Here is a 26608-nt window from a genome sequence, read left to right on the forward strand (position 1 = left end):
TTCCTAGTACATGAAGCCAATCTCACTTTTTTCGATGCCTCTTCAGTCGGTAACAGTGAAAGGTGTGGTAGGTTTCTGCAGTTAGTCTATACTTGCTGTGACATTTACGGTTTGCACCGCAATGGAGTCTGCCACCACACAGGGTTTTTTCATTCATAAAGCATAAGGGTGAGCCTTTAGATATTAACGTTCAGACCTACCTAACAACTTTGGTACAGTCTTGTCAAAATTCCAGCAAATCAAAGGCCTGCACCAGCCGGGAATCGAACCCGGGTCACAAGAATGGGAATCTTGTATGATACCACTACACTACTGGTGCCTGTCTTATTTCTGCAGAATATGCTTTTACAAACAATCTATAGTTTGCTTCTCCCAAGTGGTAGAGCAGAAAAATTGTTTCCTAGTACATGAAGCCAATGTCACTTTTTTCAATGCCTCTTCAGTCGGTAACAGTGAAAGGTGTGGTAGATTTCTGCCGCAAGACTTTACTTGCTGTTACATTTACGGTTTAGACCCCAATGGAGTCTGCCAAGACACATGTTTTTTGTTCATTCATAGAGCATAAGGGTGAGTGTTTAGAAAGGTATGTTCAGACAGAACCAAAGACTTTGGAATAGACTTGTCGAAATTCCATCACGTCAAAGGGCTGCACCAGCCGGGAATCGAACCCGGGTCACAAGAATGGGAATCTTGTATGATACCACTACACTACTGGTGCCTTATAAGATTTTACAGAATATGCTTTTACGGGCAATGTATAGGGTCCTTTTCCCAAGTGGTAGAGCAGAAAAAATGTTTCCTAGTACATGAAGCCAATGTCACTTTTTTCGATGCCTCTTCAGTCGGTAACAGTGAAAGGTGTGGTAGGTTTCTGCAGTTAGTCTATACTTGCTGTGACATTTACGGTTTGCGCCGCAATGGAGTCTGCCACCACACAGGGTTTTTTCATTCATAAAGCATAAGGGTGAGCCTTTAGAAATGAACGTTCAGACCTACCAAACAACTTTGGTATAGTCTTGTTGAAATTCCGGCAAATCAATGGCCTGCACCAGCCGGGAATCGAACACGGGTCACAAGAATGGGAATCTTGTATGATACCACTACACTACTGGTGCCTTATAAGGTTTTACAGAATATGCTTTTACGGGCAATGTATAGGGTCCTTTTCCCAAGTGGTAGAGCAAAAAAATTGTTTCCTAATACATGAAGCCAATGTCACTTTTTTCGATGCCTCTTCAGTCGGTAACAGTGAAAGGTGTGGTAGGTTTCTGCAGTTAGTCTATACTTGCTGTGACATTTACGGTTTGCGCCGCAATGGAGTCTGCCACCACACAGGGTTTTTTCATTCATAAAGCATAAGGGTGAGCCTTTAGAAATGAACGTTGAGACCTACCTAACAACTTTGGTACAGTCTTGTTGAAATTCCGGCAAATCAAAGGCCTGCACCAGCCGGGAATCGAACCCGGGTCACAAGAATGGGAATCTTGTATGATACCACTACACTACTGGTGCCTGTCTTATTTCTGCAGAATATGCTTTTACAAACAATCTATAGTTTGCTTCTCCCAAGTGGTAGAGCAGAAAAATTGTTTCCTAGTACATGAAGCCAATCTCACATTTTTCCATGCCTCTTCAGTCGGTAACAGTGAAAGGTGTGGTAGATTTCTGCCGCAAGACTTTACTTGCTGTTACATTTACGGTTTAGACCCCAATGGAGTCTGCCAAGACACACGTTTTTTGTTCATTCATGACTTTGGAATAGACTTGTCGAAATTCCATCACGTCAAAGTGCTGCAGCAGCCGGGAATCGAACCGGGTCACAAGAATGGGAATCTTGTATGATACCACTACACTACTGGTGCCTTATAAGGTTTTACAGAATATGCTTTTACGGGCAATGTATAGGGTCCTTTTCCCAAGTGGTAGAGCAGAAAAATTGTTTCCTAGTACATGAAGCCAATCTCACATTTTTCCATGCCTCTTCAGTCGGTAACAGTGAAAGGTGTGGTAGGTTTCTGCAGTTAGTCTATACTTGCTGTGACATTTACGGTTTGCACCACAATGGAGTCTGCCACCACACAGGGTTTTTTCATTCATAAAGCATAAGGGTGAGCCTTTAGATATTCACGTTCAGACCTACCTAACAACTTTGGTACAGTCTTGTCAAAATTCCGGCAAATCAAAGGCCTGCAGCAGCCGGGAATCGAACCCGGGTCACAAGAATGGGAATCTTGTATGATACCACTACACTACTGGTGCCTTATAAGGTTTTACAGAATATGCTTTTACGGGCAATGTATAGGGTCCTTTTCCCAAGTGGTAGAGCAGAAAAATTGTTTCCTAGTACATGAAGCCAATGTCACTTTTTTCGATGCCTCTTCAGTCGGTAACAGTGAAAGGTGTGGTAGGTTTCTGCAGTTAGTCTATACTTGCTGTGACATTTACGGTTTGCGCCGCAATGGAGTCTGCCACCACACAGGGTTTTTTCATTCATAAAGCATAAGGGTGAGCCTTTAGAAATGAACGTTGAGACCTACCTAACAACTTTGGTACAGTCTTGTTGAAATTCCGGCAAATCAAAGGCCTGCACCAGCCGGAAATCGAACCCGGGTCACAAGAATGGGAATCTTGTATGATACCACTACACTACTGGTGCCTGTCTTATTTCTGCAGAATATGCTTTTACAAACAATCTATAGTTTGCTTCTCCCAAGTGGTAGAGCAGAAAAATTGTTTCCTAGTACATGAAGCCAATCTCACATTTTTCCATGCCTCTTAAGTCGGTAACAGTGAAAGGTGTGGTAGATTTCTGCCGCAAGACTTTACTTGCTGTTACATTTACGGTTTAGACCCCAATGGAGTCTGCCAAGACACACGTTTTTTGTTCATTCATGACTTTGGAATAGACTTGTCTTAATTCCATCACGTCAAAGGGCTGCACCAGCCGGGAATCGAACCCGGGTCACAAGAATGGGAATCTTGTATGATACCACTACACTACTGGTGCCTTATAAGGTTTTACAGAATATGCTTTTACGGGCAATGTATAGGGTCCTTTTCCCAAGTGGTAGAGCAGAAAAATTGTTTCCTAGTACATGAAGCCAATGTCACTTTTTTCGATGCCTCTTCAGTCGGTAACAGTGAAAGGTGTGGTAGGTTTCTGCAGTTAGTCTATACTTGCTGTGACATTTACGGTTTGCGCCGCAATGGAGTCTGCCACCACACAGGGTTTTTTCATTCATAAAGCATAAGGGTGAGCCTTTAGAAATGAACGTTTAGACCTACCTAACAACTTTAGTACAGTGTTGTTGAAATTCCGTCAAATCAAAGGCCTGCACCAGCCGGGAATCGAACCCGGGTCACAAGAATGGGAATCTTGTATGATACCACTACACTACTGGTGCCTGTCTTATTTCTGCAGAATATGCTTTTACAAACAATCTATAGTTTGCTTCTCCCAAGTGGTAGAGCAGAAAAATTGTTTCCTAGTACATGAAGCCAATCTCACATTTTTCCATGCCTCTTCAGTCGGTAACAGTGAAAGGTGTGGTAGATTTCTGCCGCAAGACTTTACTTGCTGTTACATTTACGGTTTGCACCACAATGGAGTCTGCCACCACACAGGGTTTTTTCATTCATAAAGCATAAGGGTGAGCCTTTAGATATTCACGTTCAGACCTACCTAACAACTTTGGTACAGTCTTGTCAAAATTCCGGCAAATCAAAGGCCTGCAGCAGCCGGGAATCGAACCCGGGTCACAAGAATGGGAATCTTGTATGATACCACTACACTACTGGTGCCTTATAAGGTTTTACAGAATATGCTTTTACGGGCAATGTATAGGGTCCTTTTCCCAAGTGGTAGAGCAGAAAAATTGTTTCCTAGTACATGAAGCCAATGTCACTTTTTTCGATGCCTCTTCAGTCGGTAACAGTGAAAGGTGTGGTAGGTTTCTGCAGTTAGTCTATACTTGCTGTGACATTTACGGTTTGCGCCGCAATGGAGTCTGCCACCACACAGGGTTTTTTCATTCATAAAGCATAAGGGTGAGCCTTTAGAAATGAACGTTTAGACCTACCTAACAACTTTAGTACAGTGTTGTTGAAATTCCGTCAAATCAAAGGCCTGCACCAGCCGGGAATCGAACCCGGGTCACAAGAATGGGAATCTTGTATGATACCACTACACTACTGGTGCCTGTCTTATTTCTGCAGAATATGCTTTTACAAACAATCTATAGTTTGCTTCTCCCAAGTGGTAGAGCAGAAAAATTGTTTCCTAGTACATGAAGCCAATCTCACATTTTTCCATGCCTCTTCAGTCGGTAACAGTGAAAGGTGTGGTAGATTTCTGCCGCAAGACTTTACTTGCTGTTACATTTACGGTTTGCACCACAATGGAGTCTGCCACCACACAGGGTTTTTTCATTCATAAAGCATAAGGGTGAGCCTTTAGATATTCACGTTCAGACCTACCTAACAACTTTGGTACAGTCTTGTCAAAATTCCGGCAAATCAAAGGCCTGCAGCAGCTGGGAATCGAACCCGGGTCACAAGAATGGGAATCTTGTATGATACCACTACACTACTGGTGCCTTATAAGGTTTTACAGAATATGCTTTTACGGGCAATGTATAGGGTCCTTTTCCCAAGTGGTAGAGCAGAAAAATTGTTTCCTAGTACATGAAGCCAATGTCACTTTTTTCGATGCCTCTTCAGTCGGTAACAGTGAAAGGTGTGGTAGGTTTCTGCAGTTAGTCTATACTTGCTGTGACATTTACGGTTTGCGCCGCAATGGAGTCTGCCACCACACAGGGTTTTTTCATTCATATAGCATAAGGCTGAGTGTTTAGAAAGGTATGTTCAGACAGAACCAAAGTCTTTGGAATAGACTTGTCGAAATTCCATCACGTCAAAGGGCTGCACCAGCCGGGAATCGAACCCGGGTCACAAGAATGGGAATCTTGTATGATACCACTACACTACTGGTGCCTGACAAGGATTTACAGAATATGCTTTTACGGGCAATGTTTAGGGTGCTTTTCCCAAGTGGTAGAGCAGAAAAATTATTTCCTAGTACATGAAGCCAATCTCACTTTTTTCGATGCCTCTTCAGTCGGTAACAGTGAAAGGTGTGGTAGGTTTCTGCAGTTAGTCTATACTTGCTGTGACATTTACGGTTTGCACCGCAATGGAGTCTGCCACCACACAGGGTTTTTTCATTCATAAAGCATAAGGGTGAGCCTTTAGATATTAACGTTCAGACCTACCTAACAACTTTGGTACAGTCTTGTCAAAATTCCAGCAAATCAAAGGCCTGCACCAGCCGGGAATCGAACCCGGGTCACAAGAATGGGAATCTTGTATGATACCACTCAGGGCTCCGAACCGGTTCAAGGAACGAAAACGAAAACCGAAAACGAACGGAATTTTACGGAATTTTACGAGGAGCAGAAACGGAAACGAAAACAAAATGGTCTTCAACTGTTCCGGAACAGAAACGTTATTCTGAAATCCACAAAACCGGTTAATAACGTTTTTTTTTCGTTCTCTATATATTTTATAAAATTTCACAAAAGCATATCCTATGTCAGGGAGACTATTTCCGGTTGTGCGAAAAACAAGCCCGCATCTACACTGTTAATGTGAGCCAACTAGGCCTACCTATCCGTCTGCCACTTCGGATCTTAGGCCAGCTCGTAGCGTAGGCTACTGAAACTTATTTGGAAATTGTTTGTAGCCTATGCGTAATAGCCTATTTTGCCTGTCCACGCCTTGTCGTTTTAAAGTCGGGATTTGAAATGTTTGCGCAATTATAGCCTATTCTATGTAGAAGAGTTAAACGGAAAATTTGAGATAGGCCTTGTCAGCAACAGACAGGTTGGAAATTATAGCGCAAGCCTTTGAAGAAATCCATATGGATAAAACCAGGTAAGGAGTTTAGCACGTATCCAGAAATATTTTTGATAAGAAATTATTTATAGGCATAGGTTAGGCTTACAGTAAGTCTGTAGGCTATGGGATGGATAGCCCATCTGAATGTTTTTGGATGCCGCCTGTGATTTATTATTTTTGGGCATAGCTACGGTATAGGCTAAATCAAGGGGAAATAATGAGTACGTCTATTCTAAGGTAAAGTTCGCAAAAATAGACTTGATAGGCCCGCCAAACACTGCCGGAACTTTAAGAACGAACGATATTTTGCGTTCCGAACCGGTTCAGGACCGATATGTTGGTGGCGGAACGCATGCAAGAACGAAAACGTTAAACATAGGCCTACCTGAACCGTTCGGAACGGAACGTTTGAAAAATAATTTCGTTTTCAAGCCCTGATACCACTACACTACTGGTGCCTGTCTTATTTCTGCAGAATATGCTTTTACAAACAATCTATAGTTTGCTTCTCCCAAGTGATAGAGCAGAAAAATTGTTTCCTAGTACATGAAGCCAATGTCACTTTTTTCAATGCCTCTTCAGTCGGTAACAGTGAAAGGTGTGGTAGATTTCTGCCGCAAGACTTTACTTGCTGTTACATTTACGGTTTAGACCCCAATGGAGTCTGTCAAGACACACGTTTTTTGTTCATTCATATAGCATAAGGCTGAGTGTTTAGAAAGGTATGTTCAGACAGAACCAAAGTCTTTGGAACAGACTTGTCGACATTCCATCACGTCAAAGGGCTGCACCAGCCGGGAATCGAACCCGGGTCACAAGAATGGGAATCTTGTATGATACCACTACACTACTGGTGCCTGACAAGGATTTACAGAATATGCTTTTACGGGCAATGTTTAGGGTGCTTTTCCCAAGTGGTAGAGCAGAAAAATTGTTTCCTAGTACATGAAGCCAATCTCACTTTTTTCGATGCCTCTTCAGTCGGTAACAGTGAAAGGTGTGGTAGGTTTCTGCAGTTAGTCTATACTTGCTGTGACATTTACGGTTTGCACCGCAATGGTGTCTGCCACCACACAGGGTTTTTTCATTCATAAAGCATAAGGATGAGCCTTTAGAAATTAACGTTCATACCTACCTAACAACTTTGGTACAGTCTTGTCGAAATTCCAGCAAATCAAAGGCCTGCACCAGCCGGGAATCTAACCCGGGTCACAAGAATGGGAATCTTGTATGATACCACTACACTACTGGTGCCTGTCTTATTTCTGCAGAATATGCTTTTACAAACAATCTATAGTTTGCTTCTCCCAAGTGGTAGAGCAGAAAAATTGTTTCCTAGTACATGAAGCCAATCTCACTTTTTTCAATGCCTCTTCAGTGGGTAACAGTGAAAGGTGTGGTAGATTTCTGCCGCAAGACTTTACTTGCTGTTACATTTACGGTTTAGACCCCAATGGAGTCTCCCAAGACACACGTTTTTTGTTCATTCATATAGCATAAGGCTGAGTGTTTAGAAAGGTATGTTCAGACAGAACCAAAGTCTTTGGAATAGACTTGTCGAAATTCCATCACGTCAAAGGGCTGCACCAGCCGGGAATCGAACCCGGGTCACAAGAATGGGAATCTTGTATGATACCACTACACTACTGGTGCCTGACAAGGATTTACAGAATATGCTTTTACGGGCAATGTTTAGGGTGCTTTTCCCAAGTGGTAGAGCAGAAAAATTATTTCCTAGTACATGAAGCCAATCTCACTTTTTTCGATGCCTCTTCAGTCGGTAACAGTGAAAGGTGTGGTAGGTTTCTGCAGTTAGTCTATACTTGCTGTGACATTTACGGTTTGCACCGCAATGGAGTCTGCCACCACACAGGGTTTTTTCATTCATAAAGCATAAGGGTGAGCCTTTAGATATTAACGTTCAGACCTACCTAACAACTTTGGTACAGTCTTGTCAAAATTCCAGCAAATCAAAGGCCTGCACCAGCCGGGAATCGAACCCGGGTCACAAGAATGGGAATCTTGTATGATACCACTACACTACTGGTGCCTGACAAGGATTTACAGAATATGCTTTTACGGGCAATGTTTAGGGTGCTTTTCCCAAGTGGTAGAGCAGAAAAATTATTTCCTAGTACATGAAGCCAATCTCACTTTTTTCAATGCCTCTTCAGTCGGTAACAGTGAAAGGTGTGGTAGATTTCTGCCGCAAGACTTTACTTGCTGTTACATTTACGGTTTAGACCCCAATGGAGTCTGCCAAGACACACGTTTTTTGTTCATTCATGACTTTGGAATAGACTTGTCGAAATTCCATCACGTCAAAGGGCTGCAGCAGCCGGGAATCGAACCGGGTCACAAGAATGGGAATCTTGTATGATACCACTACACTACTGGTGCCTTATAAGGTTTTACAGAATATGCTTTTACGGGCAATGTATAGGGTCCTTTTCCCAAGTGGTAGAGCAAAAAAATTGTTTCCTAATACATGAAGCCAATGTCACTTTTTTCGATGCCTCTTCAGTCGGTAACAGTGAAAGGTGTGGTAGGTTTCTGCAGTTAGTCTATACTTGCTGTGACATTTACGGTTTGCGCCGCAATGGAGTCTGCCACCACACAGGGTTTTTTCATTCATAAAGCATAAGGGTGAGCCTTTAGAAATGAACGTTGAGACCTACCTAACAACTTTGGTACAGTCTTGTTGAAATTCCGGCAAATCAAAGGCCTGCACCAGCCGGGAATCGAACCCGGGTCACAAGAATGGGAATCTTGTATGATACCACTACACTACTGGTGCCTGTCTTATTTCTGCAGAATATGCTTTTACAAACAATCTATAGTTTGCTTCTCCCAAGTGGTAGAGCAGAAAAATTGTTTCCTAGTACATGAAGCCAATGTCACTTTTTTCAATGCCTCTTCAGTCGGTAACAGTGAAAGGTGTGGTAGATTTCTGCCGCAAGACTTTACTTGCTGTTACATTTACGGTTTAGACCCCAATGGAGTCTGCCAAGACACACGTTTTTTGTTCATTCATGACTTTGGAATAGACTTGTCGAAATTCCATCACGTCAAAGGGCTGCAGCAGCCGGGAATCGAACCGGGTCACAAGAATGGGAATCTTGTATGATACCACTACACTACTGGTGCCTTATAAGGTTTTACAGAATATGCTTTTACGGGCAATGTATAGGGTCCTTTTCCCAAGTGGTAGAGCAAAAAAATTGTTTCCTAATACATGAAGCCAATGTCACTTTTTTCGATGCCTCTTCAGTCGGTAACAGTGAAAGGTGTGGTAGGTTTCTGCAGTTAGTCTATACTTGCTGTGACATTTACGGTTTGCGCCGCAATGGAGTCTGCCACCACACAGGGTTTTTTCATTCATAAAGCATAAGGGTGAGCCTTTAGAAATGAACGTTGAGACCTACCTAACAACTTTGGTACAGTCTTGTTGAAATTCCGGCAAATCAAAGGCCTGCACCAGCCGGGAATCGAACCCGGGTCACAAGAATGGGAATCTTGTATGATACCACTACACTACTGGTGCCTGTCTTATTTCTGCAGAATATGCTTTTACAAACAATCTATAGTTTGCTTCTCCCAAGTGGTAGAGCAGAAAAATTGTTTCCTAGTACATGAAGCCAATCTCACATTTTTCCATGCCTCTTCAGTCGGTAACAGTGAAAGGTGTGGTAGATTTCTGCCGCAAGACTTTACTTGCTGTTACATTTACGGTTTAGACCCCAATGGAGTCTGCCAAGACACATGTTTTTTGTTCATTCATAGAGCATAAGGGTGAGTGTTTAGAAAGGTATGTTCAGACAGAACCAAAGACTTTGGAATAGACTTGTCGAAATTCCATCACGTCAAAGGGCTGCACCAGCCGGGAATCGAACCCGGGTCACAAGAATGGGAATCTTGTATGATACCACTACACTACTGGTGCCTTATAAGATTTTACAGAATATGCTTTTACGGGCAATGTATAGGGTCCTTTTCCCAAGTGGTAGAGCAGAAAAAATGTTTCCTAGTACATGAAGCCAATGTCACTTTTTTCGATGCCTCTTCAGTCGGTAACAGTGAAAGGTGTGGTAGGTTTCTGCAGTTAGTCTATACTTGCTGTGACATTTACGGTTTGCGCCGCAATGGAGTCTGCCACCACACAGGGTTTTTTCATTCATAAAGCATAAGGGTGAGCCTTTAGAAATGAACGTTCAGACCTACCAAACAACTTTGGTATAGTCTTGTTGAAATTCCGGCAAATCAATGGCCTGCACCAGCCGGGAATCGAACACGGGTCACAAGAATGGGAATCTTGTATGATACCACTACACTACTGGTGCCTTATAAGGTTTTACAGAATATGCTTTTACGGGCAATGTATAGGGTCCTTTTCCCAAGTGGTAGAGCAGAAAAAATGTTTCCTAGTACATGAAGCCAATGTCACTTTTTTCGATGCCTCTTCAGTCGGTAACAGTGAAAGGTGTGGTAGATTTCTGCCGCAAGACTTTACTTGCTGTTACATTTACGGTTTAGACCCCAATGGAGTCTGCCAAGACACACGTTTTTTGTTCATTCATGACTTTGGAATAGACTTGTCGAAATTCCATCACGTCAAAGGGCTGCAGCAGCCGGGAATCGAACCGGGTCACAAGAATGGGAATCTTGTATGATACCACTACACTACTGGTGCCTTATAAGGTTTTACAGAATATGCTTTTACGGGCAATGTATAGGGTCCTTTTCCCAAGTGGTAGAGCAAAAAAATTGTTTCCTAATACATGAAGCCAATGTCACTTTTTTCGATGCCTCTTCAGTCGGTAACAGTGAAAGGTGTGGTAGGTTTCTGCAGTTAGTCTATACTTGCTGTGACATTTACGGTTTGCGCCGCAATGGAGTCTGCCACCACACAGGGTTTTTTCATTCATAAAGCATAAGGGTGAGCCTTTAGAAATGAACGTTGAGACCTACCTAACAACTTTGGTACAGTCTTGTTGAAATTCCGGCAAATCAAAGGCCTGCACCAGCCGGGAATCGAACCCGGGTCACAAGAATGGGAATCTTGTATGATACCACTACACTACTGGTGCCTGTCTTATTTCTGCAGAATATGCTTTTACAAACAATCTATAGTTTGCTTCTCCCAAGTGGTAGAGCAGAAAAATTGTTTCCTAGTACATGAAGCCAATCTCACATTTTTCCATGCCTCTTCAGTCGGTAACAGTGAAAGGTGTGGTAGATTTCTGCCGCAAGACTTTACTTGCTGTTACATTTACGGTTTAGACCCCAATGGAGTCTGCCAAGACACATGTTTTTTGTTCATTCATAGAGCATAAGGGTGAGGGTTTAGAAAGGTATGTTCAGACAGAACCAAAGACTTTGGAATAGACTTGTCGAAATTCCATCACGTCAAAGGGCTGCACCAGCCGGGAATCGAACCCGGGTCACAAGAATGGGAATCTTGTATGATACCACTACACTACTGGTGCCTTATAAGATTTTACAGAATATGCTTTTACGGGCAATGTATAGGGTCCTTTTCCCAAGTGGTAGAGCAGAAAAAATGTTTCCTAGTACATGAAGCCAATGTCACTTTTTTCGATGCCTCTTCAGTCGGTAACAGTGAAAGGTGTGGTAGGTTTCTGCAGTTAGTCTATACTTGCTGTGACATTTACGGTTTGCGCCGCAATGGAGTCTGCCACCACACAGGGTTTTTTCATTCATAAAGCATAAGGGTGAGCCTTTAGAAATGAACGTTCAGACCTACCAAACAACTTTGGTATAGTCTTGTTGAAATTCCGGCAAATCAATGGCCTGCACCAGCCGGGAATCGAACACGGGTCACAAGAATGGGAATCTTGTATGATACCACTACACTACTGGTGCCTTATAAGGTTTTACAGAATATGCTTTTACGGGCAATGTATAGGGTCCTTTTCCCAAGTGGTAGAGCAGAAAAATTGTTTCCTAGTACATGAAGCCAATCTCACATTTTTCCATGCCTCTTCAGTCGGTAACAGTGAAAGGTGTGGTAGATTTCTGCCGCAAGACTTTACTTGCTGTTACATTTACGGTTTGCACCACAATGGAGTCTGCCACCACACAGGGTTTTTTCATTCATAAAGCATAAGGGTGAGCCTTTAGATATTCACGTTCAGACCTACCTAACAACTTTGGTACAGTCTTGTCAAAATTCCGGCAAATCAAAGGCCTGCAGCAGCCGGGAATCGAACCCGGGTCACAAGAATGGGAATCTTGTATGATACCACTACACTACTGGTGCCTTATAAGGTTTTACAGAATATGCTTTTACGGGCAATGTATAGGGTCCTTTTCCCAAGTGGTAGAGCAGAAAAATTGTTTCCTAGTACATGAAGCCAATGTCACTTTTTTCGATGCCTCTTCAGTCGGTAACAGTGAAAGGTGTGGTAGGTTTCTGCAGTTAGTCTATACTTGCTGTGACATTTACGGTTTGCGCCGCAATGGAGTCTGCCACCACACAGGGTTTTTTCATTCATAAAGCATAAGGGTGAGCCTTTAGAAATGAACGTTTAGACCTACCTAACAACTTTAGTACAGTCTTGTTGAAATTCCGTCAAATCAAAGGCCTGCACCAGCCGGGAATCGAACCCGGGTCACAAGAATGGGAATCTTGTATGATACCACTACACTACTGGTGCCTGTCTTATTTCTGCAGAATATGCTTTTACAAACAATCTATAGTTTGCTTCTCCCAAGTGGTAGAGCAGAAAAATTGTTTCCTAGTACATGAAGCCAATCTCACATTTTTCAATGCCTCTTCAGTCGGTAACAGTGAAAGGTGTGGTAGATTTCTGCCGCAAGACTTTACTTGCTGTTACATTTACGGTTTAGACCCCAATGGAGTCTGCCAAGACACACGTTTTTTGTTCATTCATGACTTTGGAATAGACTTGTCGAAATTCCATCACGTCAAAGGGCTGCACCAGCCGGGAATCGAACCCGGGTCACAAGAATGGGAATCTTGTATGATACCACTACACTACTGGTGCCTTATAAGGTTTTACAGAATATGCTTTTACGGGCAATGTATAGGGTCCTTTTCCCAAGTGGTAGAGCAGAAAAATTGTTTCCTAGTACATGAAGCCAATGTCACTTTTTTCGATGCCTCTTCAGTCGGTAACAGTGAAAGGTGTGGTAGGTTTCTGCAGTTAGTCTATACTTGCTGTGACATTTACGGTTTGCGCCGCAATGGAGTCTGCCACCACACAGGGTTTTTTCATTCATAAAGCATAAGGGTGAGCCTTTAGAAATGAACGTTTAGACCTACCTAACAACTTTAGTACAGTGTTGTTGAAATTCCGTCAAATCAAAGGCCTGCACCAGCCGGGAATCGAACCCGGGTCACAAGAATGGGAATCTTGTATGATACCACTACACTACTGGTGCCTGTCTTATTTCTGCAGAATATGCTTTTACAAACAATCTATAGTTTGCTTCTCCCAAGTGGTAGAGCAGAAAAATTGTTTCCTAGTACATGAAGCCAATCTCACATTTTTCCATGCCTCTTCAGTCGGTAACAGTGAAAGGTGTGGTAGATTTCTGCCGCAAGACTTTACTTGCTGTTACATTTACGGTTTAGACCCCAATGGAGTCTGCCAAGACACATGTTTTTTGTTCATTCATAGAGCATAAGGGTGAGTGTTTAGAAAGGTATGTTCAGACAGAACCAAAGACTTTGGAATAGACTTGTCGAAATTCCATCACGTCAAAGGGCTGCACCAGCCGGGAATCGAACCCGGGTCACAAGAATGGGAATCTTGTATGATACCACTACACTACTGGTGCCTGTCTTATTTCTGCAGAATATGCTTTTACAAACAATCTATAGTTTGCTTCTCCCAAGTGGTAGAGCAGAAAAATTGTTTCCTAGTACATGAAGCCAATCTCACATTTTTCCATGCCTCTTCAGTCGGTAACAGTGAAAGGTGTGGTAGATTTCTGCCGCAAGACTTTACTTGCTGTTACATTTACGGTTTAGACCCCAATGGAGTCTGCCAAGACACATGTTTTTTGTTCATTCATAGAGCATAAGGGTGAGTGTTTAGAAAGGTATGTTCAGACAGAACCAAAGACTTTGGAATAGACTTGTCGAAATTCCATCACGTCAAAGGGCTGCACCAGCCGGGAATCGAACCCGGGTCACAAGAATGGGAATCTTGTATGATACCACTACACTACTGGTGCCTTATAAGGTTTTACAGAATATGCTTTTACGGGCAATGTATAGGGTCCTTTTCCCAAGTGGTAGAGCAGAAAAATTGTTTCCTAGTACATGAAGCCAATCTCACTTTTTTCGATGCCTCTTCAGTCGGTAACAGTGAAAGGTGTGGTAGGTTTCTGCAGTTAGTCTATACTTGCTGTGACATTTACGGTTTGCGCCGCAATGGAGTCTGCCACCACACAGGGTTTTTTCATTCATAAAGCATAAGGGTGAGCCTTTAGAAATGAACGTTCAGACCTACCTAACAACTTTAGTACAGTCTTGTTGAAATTCCGGCAAATCAAAGGCCTGCACCAGCCGGGAATCGAACCCGGGTCACAAGAATGGGAATCTTGTATGATACCACTACACTACTGGTGCCTGTCTTATTTCTGCAGAATATGCTTTTACAAACAATCTATAGTTTGCTTCTCCCAAGTGGTAGAGCAGAAAAATTGTTTCCTAGTACATGAAGCCAATCTCACATTTTTCAATGCCTCTTCAGTCGGTAACAGTGAAAGGTGTGGTAGATTTCTGCCGCAAGACTTTACTTGCTGTTACATTTACGGTTTAGACCCCAATGGAGTCTGCCAAGACACACGTTTTTTGTTCATTCATGACTTTGGAATAGACTTGTCGAAATTCCATCACGTCAAAGGGCTGCACCAGCCGGGAATCGAACCCGGGTCACAAGAATGGGAATCTTGTATGATACCACTACACTACTGGTGCCTTATAAGGTTTTACAGAATATGCTTTTACGGGCAATGTATAGGGTCCTTTTCCCAAGTGGTAGAGCAGAAAAATTGTTTCCTAGTACATGAAGCCAATGTCACTTTTTTCGATGCCTCTTCAGTCGGTAACAGTGAAAGGTGTGGTAGGTTTCTGCAGTTAGTCTATACTTGCTGTGACATTTACGGTTTGCGCCGCAATGGAGTCTGCCACCACACAGGGTTTTTTCATTCATAAAGCATAAGGGTGAGCCTTTAGAAATGAACGTTGAGACCTACCTAACAACTTTGGTACAGTCTTGTTGAAATTCCGGCAAATCAAAGGCCTGCACCAGCCGGGAATCGAACCCGGGTCACAAGAATGGGAATCTTGTATGATACCACTACACTACTGGTGCCTGTCTTATTTCTGCAGAATATGCTTTTACAAACAATCTATAGTTTGCTTCTCCCAAGTGGTAGAGCAGAAAAATTGTTTCCTAGTACATGAAGCCAATCTCACATTTTTCCATGCCTCTTCAGTCGGTAACAGTGAAAGGTGTGGTAGATTTCTGCCGCAAGACTTTACTTGCTGTTACATTTACGGTTTAGACCCCAATGGAGTCTGCCAAGACACATGTTTTTTGTTCATTCATAGAGCATAAGGGTGAGTGTTTAGAAAGGTATGTTCAGACAGAACCAAAGACTTTGGAATAGACTTGTCGAAATTCCATCACGTCAAAGGGCTGCACCAGCCGGGAATCGAACCCGGGTCACAAGAATGGGAATCTTGTATGATACCACTACACTACTGGTGCCTTATAAGATTTTACAGAATATGCTTTTACGGGCAATGTATAGGGTCCTTTTCCCAAGTGGTAGAGCAGAAAAAATGTTTCCTAGTACATGAAGCCAATGTCACTTTTTTCGATGCCTCTTCAGTCGGTAACAGTGAAAGGTGTGGTAGGTTTCTGCAGTTAGTCTATACTTGCTGTGACATTTACGGTTTGCGCCGCAATGGAGTCTGCCACCACACAGGGTTTTTTCATTCATAAAGCATAAGGGTGAGCTTTTAGAAATGAACGTTCAGACCTACCAAACAACTTTGGTATAGTCTTGTTGAAATTCCGGCAAATCAATGGCCTGCACCAGCCGGGAATCGAACACGGGTCACAAGAATGGGAATCTTGTATGATACCACTACACTACTGGTGCCTTATAAGGTTTTACAGAATATGCTTTTACGGGCAATGTATAGGGTCCTTTTCCCAAGTGGTAGAGCAGAAAAATTGTTTCCTAGTACATGAAGCCAATCTCACATTTTTCCATGCCTCTTCAGTCGGTAACAGTGAAAGGTGTGGTAGATTTCTGCCGCAAGACTTTACTTGCTGTTACATTTACGGTTTGCACCACAATGGAGTCTGCCACCACACAGGGTTTTTTCATTCATAAAGCATAAGGGTGAGCCTTTAGATATTCACGTTCAGACCTACCTAACAACTTTGGTACAGTCTTGTCAAAATTCCGGCAAATCAAAGGCCTGCAGCAGCCGGGAATCGAACCCGGGTCACAAGAATGGGAATCTTGTATGATACCACTACACTACTGGTGCCTTATAAGGTTTTACAGAATATGCTTTTACGGGCAATGTATAGGGTCCTTTTCCCAAGTGGTAGAGCAGAAAAATTGTTTCCTAGTACATGAAGCCAATGTCACTTTTTTCGATGCCTCTTCAGTCGGTAACAGTGAAAGGTGTGGTAGGTTTCTGCAGTTAGTCTATACTTGCTGTGACATTTACGGTTTGCGCCGCAATGGAGTCTGCCACCACACAGGGTTTTTTCATTCATAAAGCATAAGGGTGAGCCTTTAGAAATGAACGTTTAGACCTACCTAACAACTTTAGTACAGTCTTGTTGAAATTCCGTCAAATCAAAGGCCTGCACCAGCCGGGAATCGAACCCGGGTCACAAGAATGGGAATCTTGTATGATACCACTACACTACTGGTGCCTGTCTTATTTCTGCAGAATATGCTTTTACAAACAATCTATAGTTTGCTTCTCCCAAGTGGTAGAGCAGAAAAATTGTTTCCTAGTACATGAAGCCAATCTCACATTTTTCAATGCCTCTTCAGTCGGTAACAGTGAAAGGTGTGGTAGATTTCTGCCGCAAGACTTTACTTGCTGTTACATTTACGGTTTAGACCCCAATGGAGTCTGCCAAGACACACGTTTTTTGTTCATTCATGACTTTGGAATAGACTTGTCGAAATTCCATCACGTCAAAGGGCTGCACCAGCCGGGAATCGAACCCGGGTCACAAGAATGGGAATCTTGTATGATACCACTACACTACTGGTGCCTTATAAGGTTTTACAGAATATGCTTTTACGGGCAATGTATAGGGTCCTTTTCCCAAGTGGTAGAGCAGAAAAATTGTTTCCTAGTACATGAAGCCAATGTCACTTTTTTCGATGCCTCTTCAGTCGGTAACAGTGAAAGGTGTGGTAGGTTTCTGCAGTTAGTCTATACTTGCTGTGACATTTACGGTTTGCGCCGCAATGGAGTCTGCCACCACACAGGGTTTTTTCATTCATAAAGCATAAGGGTGAGCCTTTAGAAATGAACGTTCAGACCTACCAAACAACTTTGGTATAGTCTTGTTGAAATTCCGGCAAATCAATGGCCTGCACCAGCCGGGAATCGAACACGGGTCACAAGAATGGGAATCTTGTATGATACCACTACACTACTGGTGCCTTATAAGGTTTTACAGAATATGCTTTTACGGGCAATGTATAGGGTCCTTTTCCCAAGTGGTAGAGCAGAAAAATTGTTTCCTAGTACATGAAGCCAATCTCACTTTTTTCGATGCCTCTTCAGTCGGTAACAGTGAAAGGTGTGGTAGGTTTCTGCAGTTAGTCTATACTTGCTGTGACATTTACGGTTTGCGCCGCAATGGAGTCTGCCACCACACAGGGTTTTTTCATTCATAAAGCATAAGGGTGAGCCTTTAGAAATGAACGTTCAGACCTACCTAACAACTTTAGTACAGTCTTGTTGAAATTCCGGCAAATCAAAGGCCTGCACCAGCCGGGAATCGAACCCGGGTCACAAGAATGGGAATCTTGTATGATACCACTACACTACTGGTGCCTGTCTTATTTCTGCAGAATATGCTTTTACAAACAATCTATAGTTTGCTTCTCCCAAGTGGTAGAGCAGAAAAATTGTTTCCTAGTACATGAAGCCAATCTCACATTTTTCAATGCCTCTTCAGTCGGTAACAGTGAAAGGTGTGGTAGATTTCTGCCGCAAGACTTTACTTGCTGTTACATTTACGGTTTAGACCCCAATGGAGTCTGCCAAGACACACGTTTTTTGTTCATTCATGACTTTGGAATAGACTTGTCGAAATTCCATCACGTCAAAGGGCTGCACCAGCCGGGAATCGAACCCGGGTCACAAGAATGGGAATCTTGTATGATACCACTACACTACTGGTGCCTTATAAGGTTTTACAGAATATGCTTTTACGGGCAATGTATAGGGTCCTTTTCCCAAGTGGTAGAGCAGAAAAATTGTTTCCTAGTACATGAAGCCAATGTCACTTTTTTCGATGCCTCTTCAGTCGGTAACAGTGAAAGGTGTGGTAGGTTTCTGCAGTTAGTCTATACTTGCTGTGACATTTACGGTTTGCGCCGCAATGGAGTCTGCCACCACACAGGGTTTTTTCATTCATAAAGCATAAGGGTGAGCCTTTAGAAATGAACGTTTAGACCTACCTAACAACTTTAGTACAGTGTTGTTGAAATTCCGTCAAATCAAAGGCCTGCACCAGCCGGGAATCGAACCCGGGTCACAAGAATGGGAATCTTGTATGATACCACTACACTACTGGTGCCTGTCTTATTTCTGCAGAATATGCTTTTACAAACAATCTATAGTTTGCTTCTCCCAAGTGGTAGAGCAGAAAAATTGTTTCCTAGTACATGAAGCCAATCTCACATTTTTCCATGCCTCTTCAGTCGGTAACAGTGAAAGGTGTGGTAGATTTCTGCCGCAAGACTTTACTTGCTGTTACATTTACGGTTTAGACCCCAATGGAGTCTGCCAAGACACATGTTTTTTGTTCATTCATAGAGCATAAGGGTGAGTGTTTAGAAAGGTATGTTCAGACAGAACCAAAGACTTTGGAATAGACTTGTCGAAATTCCATCACGTCAAAGGGCTGCACCAGCCGGGAATCGAACCCGGGTCACAAGAATGGGAATCTTGTATGATACCACTACACTACTGGTGCCTTATAAGGTTTTACAGAATATGCTTTTACGGGCAATGTATAGGGTCCTTTTCCCAAGTGGTAGAGCAGAAAAATTGTTTCCTAGTACATGAAGCCAATCTCACTTTTTTCGATGCCTCTTCAGTCGGTAACAGTGAAAGGTGTGGTAGGTTTCTGCAGTTAGTCTATACTTGCTGTGACATTTACGGTTTGCGCCGCAATGGAGTCTGCCACCACACAGGGTTTTTTCATTCATAAAGCATAAGGGTGAGCCTTTAGAAATGAACGTTGAGACCTACCTAACAACTTTGGTACAGTCTTGTTGAAATTCCGGCAAATCAAAGGCCTGCACCAGCCGGAAATCGAACCCGGGTCACAAGAATGGGAATCTTGTATGATACCACTACACTACTGGTGCCTGTCTTATTTCTGCAGAATATGCTTTTACAAACAATCTATAGTTTGCTTCTCCCAAGTGGTAGAGCAGAAAAATTGTTTCCTAGTACATGAAGCCAATCTCACATTTTTCAATGCCTCTTCAGTCGGTAACAGTGAAAGGTGTGGTAGATTTCTGCCAGAAGACTTTACTTGCTGTTACATTTACAGTTTAGACCCCAATGGAGTCTGCAAAGACACACGTTTTTTGTTCATTCATGACTTTGGAATAGACTTGTCGAAATTCCATCACGTCAAAGGGCTGCAGCAGCCGGGAATCGAACCGGGTCACAAGAATGGGAATCTTGTATGATACCACTACACTACTGGTGCCTTATAAGGTTTTACAGAATATGCTTTTACGGGCAATGTATAGGGTCCTTTTCCCAAGTGGTAGAGCAGAAAAATTGTTTCTTAGTACATGAAGCCAATCTCACTTTTTTCGATGCCTCTTCAGTCGGTAACAGTGAAAGGTGTGGTAGGTTTCTGCAGTTAGTCTATACTTGCTGTGACATTTACGGTTTGCGCCGCAATGGAGTCTGCCACCACACAGGGTTTTTTCATTCATAAAGCATAAGGGTGAGCCTTTAGAAATGAACGTTCAGACCTACCAAACAACTTTGGTATAGTCTTGTTGAAATTCCGGCAAATCAATGGCCTGCACCAGCCGGGAATCGAACACGGGTCACAAGAACGGGAATCTTGTATGATACCACTACACTACTGGTGCCTTATAAGGTTTTACAGAATATGCTTTTACGGGCAATGTATAGGGTCCTTTTCCCAAGTGGTAGAGCAGAAAAATTGTTTCCTAGTACATGAAGCCAATCTCACTTTTTTCGATGCCTCTTCAGTCGGTAACAGTGAAAGGTGTGGTAGGTTTCTGCAGTTAGTCTATACTTGCTGTGACATTTACGGTTTGCGCCGCAATGGAGTCTGCCACCACACAGGGTTTTTTCATTCATAAAGCATAAGGGTGAGCCTTTAGAAATGAACGTTCAGACCTACCTAACAACTTTAGTACAGTCTTGTTGAAATTCCGGCAAATCAAAGGCCTGCACCAGCCGGGAATCGAACCCGGGTCACAAGAATGGGAATCTTGTATGATACCACTACACTACTGGTGCCTGTCTTATTTCTGCAGAATATGCTTTTACAAACAATCTATAGTTTGCTTCTCCCAAGTGGTAGAGCAGAAAAATTGTTTCCTAGTACATGAAGCCAATCTCACATTTTTCAATGCCTCTTCAGTCGGTAACAGTGAAAGGTGTGGTAGATTTCTGCCGCAAGACTTTACTTGCTGTTACATTTACGGTTTAGACCCCAATGGAGTCTGCCAAGACACACGTTTTTTGTTCATTCATGACTTTGGAATAGACTTGTCGAAATTCCATCACGTCAAAGGGCTGCACCAGCCGGGAATCGAACCCGGGTCACAAGAATGGGAATCTTGTATGATACCACTACACTACTGGTGCCTTATAAGGTTTTACAGAATATGCTTTTACGGGCAATGTATAGGGTCCTTTTCCCAAGTGGTAGAGCAGAAAAATTGTTTCCTAGTACATGAAGCCAATGTCACTTTTTTCGATGCCTCTTCAGTCGGTAACAGTGAAAGGTGTGGTAGGTTTCTGCAGTTAGTCTATACTTGCTGTGACATTTACGGTTTGCGCCGCAATGGAGTCTGCCACCACACAGGGTTTTTTCATTCATAAAGCATAAGGGTGAGCCTTTAGAAATGAACGTTCAGACCTACCAAACAACTTTGGTATAGTCTTGTTGAAATTCCGGCAAATCAATGGCCTGCACCAGCCGGGAATCGAACACGGGTCACAAGAATGGGAATCTTGTATGATACCACTACACTACTGGTGCCTTATAAGGTTTTACAGAATATGCTTTTACGGGCAATGTATAGGGTCCTTTTCCCAAGTGGTAGAGCAGAAAAATTGTTTCCTAGTACATGAAGCCAATCTCACTTTTTTCGATGCCTCTTCAGTCGGTAACAGTGAAAGGTGTGGTAGGTTTCTGCAGTTAGTCTATACTTGCTGTGACATTTACGGTTTGCGCCGCAATGGAGTCTGCCACCACACAGGGTTTTTTCATTCATAAAGCATAAGGGTGAGCCTTTAGAAATGAACGTTCAGACCTACCTAACAACTTTAGTACAGTCTTGTTGAAATTCCGGCAAATCAAAGGCCTGCACCAGCCGGGAATCGAACCCGGGTCACAAGAATGGGAATCTTGTATGATACCACTACACTACTGGTGCCTGTCTTATTTCTGCAGAATATGCTTTTACAAACAATCTATAGTTTGCTTCTCCCAAGTGGTAGAGCAGAAAAATTGTTTCCTAGTACATGAAGCCAATCTCACATTTTTCAATGCCTCTTCAGTCGGTAACAGTGAAAGGTGTGGTAGATTTCTGCCGCAAGACTTTACTTGCTGTTACATTTACGGTTTAGACCCCAATGGAGTCTGCCAAGACACACGTTTTTTGTTCATTCATGACTTTGGAATAGACTTGTCGAAATTCCATCACGTCAAAGGGCTGCACCAGCCGGGAATCGAACCCGGGTCACAAGAATGGGAATCTTGTATGATACCACTACACTACTGGTGCCTTATAAGGTTTTACAGAATATGCTTTTACGGGCAATGTATAGGGTCCTTTTCCCAAGTGGTAGAGCAGAAAAATTGTTTCCTAGTACATGAAGCCAATGTCACTTTTTTCGATGCCTCTTCAGTCGGTAACAGTGAAAGGTGTGGTAGGTTTCTGCAGTTAGTCTATACTTGCTGTGACATTTACGGTTTGCGCCGCAATGGAGTCTGCCACCACACAGGGTTTTTTCATTCATAAAGCATAAGGGTGAGCCTTTAGAAATGAACGTTTAGACCTACCTAACAACTTTAGTACAGTGTTGTTGAAATTCCGTCAAATCAAAGGCCTGCACCAGCCGGGAATCGAACCCGGGTCACAAGAATGGGAATCTTGTATGATACCACTACACTACTGGTGCCTGTCTTATTTCTGCAGAATATGCTTTTACAAACAATCTATAGTTTGCTTCTCCCAAGTGGTAGAGCAGAAAAATTGTTTCCTAGTACATGAAGCCAATCTCACATTTTTCCATGCCTCTTCAGTCGGTAACAGTGAAAGGTGTGGTAGATTTCTGCCGCAAGACTTTACTTGCTGTTACATTTACGGTTTAGACCCCAATGGAGTCTGCCAAGACACATGTTTTTTGTTCATTCATAGAGCATAAGGGTGAGTGTTTAGAAAGGTATGTTCAGACAGAACCAAAGACTTTGGAATAGACTTGTCGAAATTCCATCACGTCAAAGGGCTGCACCAGCCGGGAATCGAACCCGGGTCACAAGAATGGGAATCTTGTATGATACCACTACACTACTGGTGCCTTATAAGGTTTTACAGAATATGCTTTTACGGGCAATGTATAGGGTCCTTTTCCCAAGTGGTAGAGCAGAAAAATTGTTTCCTAGTACATGAAGCCAATCTCACTTTTTTCGATGCCTCTTCAGTCGGTAACAGTGAAAGGTGTGGTAGGTTTCTGCAGTTAGTCTATACTTGCTGTGACATTTACGGTTTGCGCCGCAATGGAGTCTGCCACCACACAGGGTTTTTTCATTCATAAAGCATAAGGGTGAGCCTTTAGAAATGAACGTTGAGACCTACCTAACAACTTTGGTACAGTCTTGTTGAAATTCCGGCAAATCAAAGGCCTGCACCAGCCGGAAATCGAACCCGGGTCACAAGAATGGGAATCTTGTATGATACCACTACACTACTGGTGCCTGTCTTATTTCTGCAGAATATGCTTTTACAAACAATCTATAGTTTGCTTCTCCCAAGTGGTAGAGCAGAAAAATTGTTTCCTAGTACATGAAGCCAATCTCACATTTTTCCATGCCTCTTCAGTCGGTAACAGTGAAAGGTGTGGTAGATTTCTGCCGCAAGACTTTACTTGCTGTTACATTTACGGTTTAGACCCCAATGGAGTCTGCCAAGACACATGTTTTTTGTTCATTCATAGAGCATAAGGGTGAGTGTTTAGAAAGGTATGTTCAGACAGAACCAAAGACTTTGGAATAGACTTGTCGAAATTCCATCACGTCAAAGGGCTGCACCAGCCGGGAATCGAACCCGGGTCACAAGAATGGGAATCTTGTATGATACCACTACACTACTGGTGCCTTATAAGGTTTTACAGAATATGCTTTTACGGGCAATGTATAGGGTCCTTTTCCCAAGTGGTAGAGCAGAAAAATTGTTTCCTAGTACATGAAGCCAATCTCACATTTTTCAATGCCTCTTCAGTCGGTAACAGTGAAAGGTGTGGTAGATTTCTGCCAGAAGACTTTACTTGCTGTTACATTTACAGTTTAGACCCCAATGGAGTCTGCAAAGACACACGTTTTTTGTTCATTCATGACTTTGGAATAGACTTGTCGAAATTCCATCACGTCAAAGGGCTGCAGCAGCCGGGAATCGAACCGGGTCACAAGAATGGGAATCTTGTATGATACCACTACACTACTGGTGCCTTATAAGGTTTTACAGAATATGCTTTTACGGGCAATGTATAGGGTCCTTTTCCCAAGTGGTAGAGCAGAAAAATTGTTTCTTAGTACATGAAGCCAATCTCACTTTTTTCGATGCCTCTTCAGTCGGTAACAGTGAAAGGTGTGGTAGGTTTCTGCAGTTAGTCTATACTTGCTGTGACATTTACGGTTTGCGCCGCAATGGAGTCTGCCACCACACAGGGTTTTTTCATTCATAAAGCATAAGGGTGAGCCTTTAGAAATGAACGTTCAGACCTACCAAACAACTTTGGTATAGTCTTGTTGAAATTCCGGCAAATCAATGGCCTGCACCAGCCGGGAATCGAACACGGGTCACAAGAACGGGATTCTTGTATGATACCACTACACTACTGGTGCCTTATAAGGTTTTACAGAATATGCTTTTACGGGCAATGTATAGGGTCCTTTTCCCAAGTGGTAGAGCAGAAAAATTGTTTCCTAGTACATGAAGCCAATCTCACTTTTTTCGATGCCTCTTCAGTCGGTAACAGTGAAAGGTGTGGTAGGTTTCTGCAGTTAGTCTATACTTGCTGTGACATTTACGGTTTGCGCCGCAATGGAGTCTGCCACCACACAGGGTTTTTTCATTCATAAAGCATAAGGGTGAGCCTTTAGAAATGAACGTTCAGACCTACCTAACAACTTTAGTACAGTCTTGTTGAAATTCCGGCAAATCAAAGGCCTGCACCAGCCGGGAATCGAACCCGGGTCACAAGAATGGGAATCTTGTATGATACCACTACACTACTGGTGCCTGTCTTATTTCTGCAGAATATGCTTTTACAAACAATCTATAGTTTGCTTCTCCCAAGTGGTAGAGCAGAAAAATTGTTTCCTAGTACATGAAGCCAATCTCACATTTTTCAATGCCTCTTCAGTCGGTAACAGTGAAAGGTGTGGTAGATTTCTGCCGCAAGACTTTACTTGCTGTTACATTTACGGTTTAGACCCCAATGGAGTCTGCCAAGACACACGTTTTTTGTTCATTCATGACTTTGGAATAGACTTGTCGAAATTCCATCACGTCAAAGGGCTGCACCAGCCGGGAATCGAACCCGGGTCACAAGAATGGGAATCTTGTATGATACCACTACACTACTGGTGCCTTATAAGGTTTTACAGAATATGCTTTTACGGGCAATGTATAGGGTCCTTTTCCCAAGTGGTAGAGCAGAAAAATTGTTTCCTAGTACATGAAGCCAATGTCACTTTTTTCGATGCCTCTTCAGTCGGTAACAGTGAAAGGTGTGGTAGGTTTCTGCAGTTAGTCTATACTTGCTGTGACATTTACGGTTTGCGCCGCAATGGAGTCTGCCACCACACAGGGTTTTTTCATTCATAAAGCATAAGGGTGAGCCTTTAGAAATGAACGTTCAGACCTACCAAACAACTTTGGTATAGTCTTGTTGAAATTCCGGCAAATCAATGGCCTGCACCAGCCGGGAATCGAACACGGGTCACAAGAATGGGAATCTTGTATGATACCACTACACTACTGGTGCCTTATAAGGTTTTACAGAATATGCTTTTACGGGCAATGTATAGGGTCCTTTTCCCAAGTGGTAGAGCAGAAAAATTGTTTCCTAGTACATGAAGCCAATCTCACTTTTTTCGATGCCTCTTCAGTCGGTAACAGTGAAAGGTGTGGTAGGTTTCTGCAGTTAGTCTATACTTGCTGTGACATTTACGGTTTGCGCCGCAATGGAGTCTGCCACCACACAGGGTTTTTTCATTCATAAAGCATAAGGGTGAGCCTTTAGAAATGAACGTTCAGACCTACCTAACAACTTTAGTACAGTCTTGTTGAAATTCCGGCAAATCAAAGGCCTGCACCAGCCGGGAATCGAACCCGGGTCACAAGAATGGGAATCTTGTATGATACCACTACACTACTGGTGCCTGTCTTATTTCTGCAGAATATGCTTTTACAAACAATCTATAGTTTGCTTCTCCCAAGTGGTAGAGCAGAAAAATTGTTTCCTAGTACATGAAGCCAATCTCACATTTTTCAATGCCTCTTCAGTCGGTAACAGTGAAAGGTGTGGTAGATTTCTGCCGCAAGACTTTACTTGCTGTTACATTTACGGTTTAGACCCCAATGGAGTCTGCCAAGACACACGTTTTTTGTTCATTCATGACTTTGGAATAGACTTGTCGAAATTCCATCACGTCAAAGGGCTGCACCAGCCGGGAATCGAACCCGGGTCACAAGAATGGGAATCTTGTATGATACCACTACACTACTGGTGCCTTATAAGGTTTTACAGAATATGCTTTTACGGGCAATGTATAGGGTCCTTTTCCCAAGTGGTAGAGCAGAAAAATTGTTTCCTAGTACATGAAGCCAATGTCACTTTTTTCGATGCCTCTTCAGTCGGTAACAGTGAAAGGTGTGGTAGGTTTCTGCAGTTAGTCTATACTTGCTGTGACATTTACGGTTTGCG

At 42.8% G+C, this 26608-nt stretch overlaps 59 non-coding genes across 59 annotated transcripts; all 59 read right to left on the reverse strand.

Moving 5' to 3' along the window:
- Window positions 1-248: 248 nt before the first annotated feature.
- Window positions 249-319, reverse strand: trnag-ccc. The gene has a single exon. It is a non-coding gene; the product is annotated as a tRNA-Gly (tRNA).
- Window positions 320-647: 328 nt separating this feature from the next.
- Window positions 648-718, reverse strand: trnag-ccc. The gene has a single exon. It is a non-coding gene; the product is annotated as a tRNA-Gly (tRNA).
- A 326-nt stretch (window positions 719-1044) lies between these two features.
- On the reverse strand, window positions 1045-1115 carry trnag-ccc. The gene has a single exon. It is a non-coding gene; the product is annotated as a tRNA-Gly (tRNA).
- A 326-nt stretch (window positions 1116-1441) lies between these two features.
- Window positions 1442-1512, reverse strand: trnag-ccc. Its single transcript has one exon. It is a non-coding gene; the product is annotated as a tRNA-Gly (tRNA).
- Window positions 1513-2188: 676 nt separating this feature from the next.
- trnag-ccc lies at window positions 2189-2259 on the reverse strand. Its single transcript has one exon. It is a non-coding gene; the product is annotated as a tRNA-Gly (tRNA).
- A 326-nt stretch (window positions 2260-2585) lies between these two features.
- On the reverse strand, window positions 2586-2656 carry trnag-ccc. The gene has a single exon. It is a non-coding gene; the product is annotated as a tRNA-Gly (tRNA).
- A 280-nt stretch (window positions 2657-2936) lies between these two features.
- On the reverse strand, window positions 2937-3007 carry trnag-ccc. Its single transcript has one exon. It is a non-coding gene; the product is annotated as a tRNA-Gly (tRNA).
- A 326-nt stretch (window positions 3008-3333) lies between these two features.
- On the reverse strand, window positions 3334-3404 carry trnag-ccc. Its single transcript has one exon. It is a non-coding gene; the product is annotated as a tRNA-Gly (tRNA).
- A 326-nt stretch (window positions 3405-3730) lies between these two features.
- trnag-ccc lies at window positions 3731-3801 on the reverse strand. The gene has a single exon. It is a non-coding gene; the product is annotated as a tRNA-Gly (tRNA).
- Window positions 3802-4127: 326 nt separating this feature from the next.
- On the reverse strand, window positions 4128-4198 carry trnag-ccc. Its single transcript has one exon. It is a non-coding gene; the product is annotated as a tRNA-Gly (tRNA).
- Window positions 4199-4524: 326 nt separating this feature from the next.
- trnag-ccc lies at window positions 4525-4595 on the reverse strand. The gene has a single exon. It is a non-coding gene; the product is annotated as a tRNA-Gly (tRNA).
- Window positions 4596-4921: 326 nt separating this feature from the next.
- Window positions 4922-4992, reverse strand: trnag-ccc. Its single transcript has one exon. It is a non-coding gene; the product is annotated as a tRNA-Gly (tRNA).
- Window positions 4993-6681: 1689 nt separating this feature from the next.
- trnag-ccc lies at window positions 6682-6752 on the reverse strand. Its single transcript has one exon. It is a non-coding gene; the product is annotated as a tRNA-Gly (tRNA).
- A 326-nt stretch (window positions 6753-7078) lies between these two features.
- Window positions 7079-7149, reverse strand: trnag-ccc. Its single transcript has one exon. It is a non-coding gene; the product is annotated as a tRNA-Gly (tRNA).
- Window positions 7150-7477: 328 nt separating this feature from the next.
- On the reverse strand, window positions 7478-7548 carry trnag-ccc. Its single transcript has one exon. It is a non-coding gene; the product is annotated as a tRNA-Gly (tRNA).
- Window positions 7549-7874: 326 nt separating this feature from the next.
- trnag-ccc lies at window positions 7875-7945 on the reverse strand. The gene has a single exon. It is a non-coding gene; the product is annotated as a tRNA-Gly (tRNA).
- A 676-nt stretch (window positions 7946-8621) lies between these two features.
- trnag-ccc lies at window positions 8622-8692 on the reverse strand. The gene has a single exon. It is a non-coding gene; the product is annotated as a tRNA-Gly (tRNA).
- A 676-nt stretch (window positions 8693-9368) lies between these two features.
- trnag-ccc lies at window positions 9369-9439 on the reverse strand. Its single transcript has one exon. It is a non-coding gene; the product is annotated as a tRNA-Gly (tRNA).
- Window positions 9440-9767: 328 nt separating this feature from the next.
- trnag-ccc lies at window positions 9768-9838 on the reverse strand. Its single transcript has one exon. It is a non-coding gene; the product is annotated as a tRNA-Gly (tRNA).
- Window positions 9839-10164: 326 nt separating this feature from the next.
- On the reverse strand, window positions 10165-10235 carry trnag-ccc. The gene has a single exon. It is a non-coding gene; the product is annotated as a tRNA-Gly (tRNA).
- Window positions 10236-10911: 676 nt separating this feature from the next.
- Window positions 10912-10982, reverse strand: trnag-ccc. The gene has a single exon. It is a non-coding gene; the product is annotated as a tRNA-Gly (tRNA).
- A 328-nt stretch (window positions 10983-11310) lies between these two features.
- Window positions 11311-11381, reverse strand: trnag-ccc. The gene has a single exon. It is a non-coding gene; the product is annotated as a tRNA-Gly (tRNA).
- A 326-nt stretch (window positions 11382-11707) lies between these two features.
- Window positions 11708-11778, reverse strand: trnag-ccc. The gene has a single exon. It is a non-coding gene; the product is annotated as a tRNA-Gly (tRNA).
- Window positions 11779-12104: 326 nt separating this feature from the next.
- trnag-ccc lies at window positions 12105-12175 on the reverse strand. The gene has a single exon. It is a non-coding gene; the product is annotated as a tRNA-Gly (tRNA).
- Window positions 12176-12501: 326 nt separating this feature from the next.
- On the reverse strand, window positions 12502-12572 carry trnag-ccc. The gene has a single exon. It is a non-coding gene; the product is annotated as a tRNA-Gly (tRNA).
- A 280-nt stretch (window positions 12573-12852) lies between these two features.
- trnag-ccc lies at window positions 12853-12923 on the reverse strand. The gene has a single exon. It is a non-coding gene; the product is annotated as a tRNA-Gly (tRNA).
- Window positions 12924-13249: 326 nt separating this feature from the next.
- trnag-ccc lies at window positions 13250-13320 on the reverse strand. The gene has a single exon. It is a non-coding gene; the product is annotated as a tRNA-Gly (tRNA).
- Window positions 13321-13648: 328 nt separating this feature from the next.
- Window positions 13649-13719, reverse strand: trnag-ccc. The gene has a single exon. It is a non-coding gene; the product is annotated as a tRNA-Gly (tRNA).
- Window positions 13720-14047: 328 nt separating this feature from the next.
- trnag-ccc lies at window positions 14048-14118 on the reverse strand. Its single transcript has one exon. It is a non-coding gene; the product is annotated as a tRNA-Gly (tRNA).
- A 326-nt stretch (window positions 14119-14444) lies between these two features.
- Window positions 14445-14515, reverse strand: trnag-ccc. The gene has a single exon. It is a non-coding gene; the product is annotated as a tRNA-Gly (tRNA).
- A 280-nt stretch (window positions 14516-14795) lies between these two features.
- Window positions 14796-14866, reverse strand: trnag-ccc. The gene has a single exon. It is a non-coding gene; the product is annotated as a tRNA-Gly (tRNA).
- A 326-nt stretch (window positions 14867-15192) lies between these two features.
- trnag-ccc lies at window positions 15193-15263 on the reverse strand. Its single transcript has one exon. It is a non-coding gene; the product is annotated as a tRNA-Gly (tRNA).
- Window positions 15264-15591: 328 nt separating this feature from the next.
- On the reverse strand, window positions 15592-15662 carry trnag-ccc. The gene has a single exon. It is a non-coding gene; the product is annotated as a tRNA-Gly (tRNA).
- A 326-nt stretch (window positions 15663-15988) lies between these two features.
- Window positions 15989-16059, reverse strand: trnag-ccc. The gene has a single exon. It is a non-coding gene; the product is annotated as a tRNA-Gly (tRNA).
- A 326-nt stretch (window positions 16060-16385) lies between these two features.
- On the reverse strand, window positions 16386-16456 carry trnag-ccc. Its single transcript has one exon. It is a non-coding gene; the product is annotated as a tRNA-Gly (tRNA).
- Window positions 16457-16782: 326 nt separating this feature from the next.
- On the reverse strand, window positions 16783-16853 carry trnag-ccc. Its single transcript has one exon. It is a non-coding gene; the product is annotated as a tRNA-Gly (tRNA).
- Window positions 16854-17133: 280 nt separating this feature from the next.
- Window positions 17134-17204, reverse strand: trnag-ccc. The gene has a single exon. It is a non-coding gene; the product is annotated as a tRNA-Gly (tRNA).
- Window positions 17205-17530: 326 nt separating this feature from the next.
- On the reverse strand, window positions 17531-17601 carry trnag-ccc. Its single transcript has one exon. It is a non-coding gene; the product is annotated as a tRNA-Gly (tRNA).
- Window positions 17602-17927: 326 nt separating this feature from the next.
- Window positions 17928-17998, reverse strand: trnag-ccc. The gene has a single exon. It is a non-coding gene; the product is annotated as a tRNA-Gly (tRNA).
- Window positions 17999-18278: 280 nt separating this feature from the next.
- Window positions 18279-18349, reverse strand: trnag-ccc. The gene has a single exon. It is a non-coding gene; the product is annotated as a tRNA-Gly (tRNA).
- A 326-nt stretch (window positions 18350-18675) lies between these two features.
- Window positions 18676-18746, reverse strand: trnag-ccc. The gene has a single exon. It is a non-coding gene; the product is annotated as a tRNA-Gly (tRNA).
- Window positions 18747-19074: 328 nt separating this feature from the next.
- trnag-ccc lies at window positions 19075-19145 on the reverse strand. The gene has a single exon. It is a non-coding gene; the product is annotated as a tRNA-Gly (tRNA).
- A 326-nt stretch (window positions 19146-19471) lies between these two features.
- Window positions 19472-19542, reverse strand: trnag-ccc. The gene has a single exon. It is a non-coding gene; the product is annotated as a tRNA-Gly (tRNA).
- A 676-nt stretch (window positions 19543-20218) lies between these two features.
- Window positions 20219-20289, reverse strand: trnag-ccc. Its single transcript has one exon. It is a non-coding gene; the product is annotated as a tRNA-Gly (tRNA).
- A 326-nt stretch (window positions 20290-20615) lies between these two features.
- On the reverse strand, window positions 20616-20686 carry trnag-ccc. Its single transcript has one exon. It is a non-coding gene; the product is annotated as a tRNA-Gly (tRNA).
- A 280-nt stretch (window positions 20687-20966) lies between these two features.
- trnag-ccc lies at window positions 20967-21037 on the reverse strand. The gene has a single exon. It is a non-coding gene; the product is annotated as a tRNA-Gly (tRNA).
- A 326-nt stretch (window positions 21038-21363) lies between these two features.
- trnag-ccc lies at window positions 21364-21434 on the reverse strand. The gene has a single exon. It is a non-coding gene; the product is annotated as a tRNA-Gly (tRNA).
- A 326-nt stretch (window positions 21435-21760) lies between these two features.
- trnag-ccc lies at window positions 21761-21831 on the reverse strand. Its single transcript has one exon. It is a non-coding gene; the product is annotated as a tRNA-Gly (tRNA).
- Window positions 21832-22111: 280 nt separating this feature from the next.
- trnag-ccc lies at window positions 22112-22182 on the reverse strand. The gene has a single exon. It is a non-coding gene; the product is annotated as a tRNA-Gly (tRNA).
- Window positions 22183-22508: 326 nt separating this feature from the next.
- Window positions 22509-22579, reverse strand: trnag-ccc. The gene has a single exon. It is a non-coding gene; the product is annotated as a tRNA-Gly (tRNA).
- A 328-nt stretch (window positions 22580-22907) lies between these two features.
- On the reverse strand, window positions 22908-22978 carry trnag-ccc. The gene has a single exon. It is a non-coding gene; the product is annotated as a tRNA-Gly (tRNA).
- Window positions 22979-23304: 326 nt separating this feature from the next.
- On the reverse strand, window positions 23305-23375 carry trnag-ccc. The gene has a single exon. It is a non-coding gene; the product is annotated as a tRNA-Gly (tRNA).
- A 328-nt stretch (window positions 23376-23703) lies between these two features.
- trnag-ccc lies at window positions 23704-23774 on the reverse strand. Its single transcript has one exon. It is a non-coding gene; the product is annotated as a tRNA-Gly (tRNA).
- Window positions 23775-24450: 676 nt separating this feature from the next.
- trnag-ccc lies at window positions 24451-24521 on the reverse strand. Its single transcript has one exon. It is a non-coding gene; the product is annotated as a tRNA-Gly (tRNA).
- A 326-nt stretch (window positions 24522-24847) lies between these two features.
- Window positions 24848-24918, reverse strand: trnag-ccc. Its single transcript has one exon. It is a non-coding gene; the product is annotated as a tRNA-Gly (tRNA).
- Window positions 24919-25198: 280 nt separating this feature from the next.
- Window positions 25199-25269, reverse strand: trnag-ccc. Its single transcript has one exon. It is a non-coding gene; the product is annotated as a tRNA-Gly (tRNA).
- Window positions 25270-25595: 326 nt separating this feature from the next.
- Window positions 25596-25666, reverse strand: trnag-ccc. The gene has a single exon. It is a non-coding gene; the product is annotated as a tRNA-Gly (tRNA).
- A 326-nt stretch (window positions 25667-25992) lies between these two features.
- Window positions 25993-26063, reverse strand: trnag-ccc. Its single transcript has one exon. It is a non-coding gene; the product is annotated as a tRNA-Gly (tRNA).
- A 280-nt stretch (window positions 26064-26343) lies between these two features.
- trnag-ccc lies at window positions 26344-26414 on the reverse strand. Its single transcript has one exon. It is a non-coding gene; the product is annotated as a tRNA-Gly (tRNA).
- Between the last annotated feature and the right edge of the window lie 194 nt (window positions 26415-26608).

Source organism: Alosa sapidissima, chromosome 10 (genome assembly GCF_018492685.1).
Source record: "Alosa sapidissima isolate fAloSap1 chromosome 10, fAloSap1.pri, whole genome shotgun sequence".
Lineage (NCBI taxonomy): Eukaryota > Metazoa > Chordata > Actinopteri > Clupeiformes > Clupeidae > Alosa > Alosa sapidissima.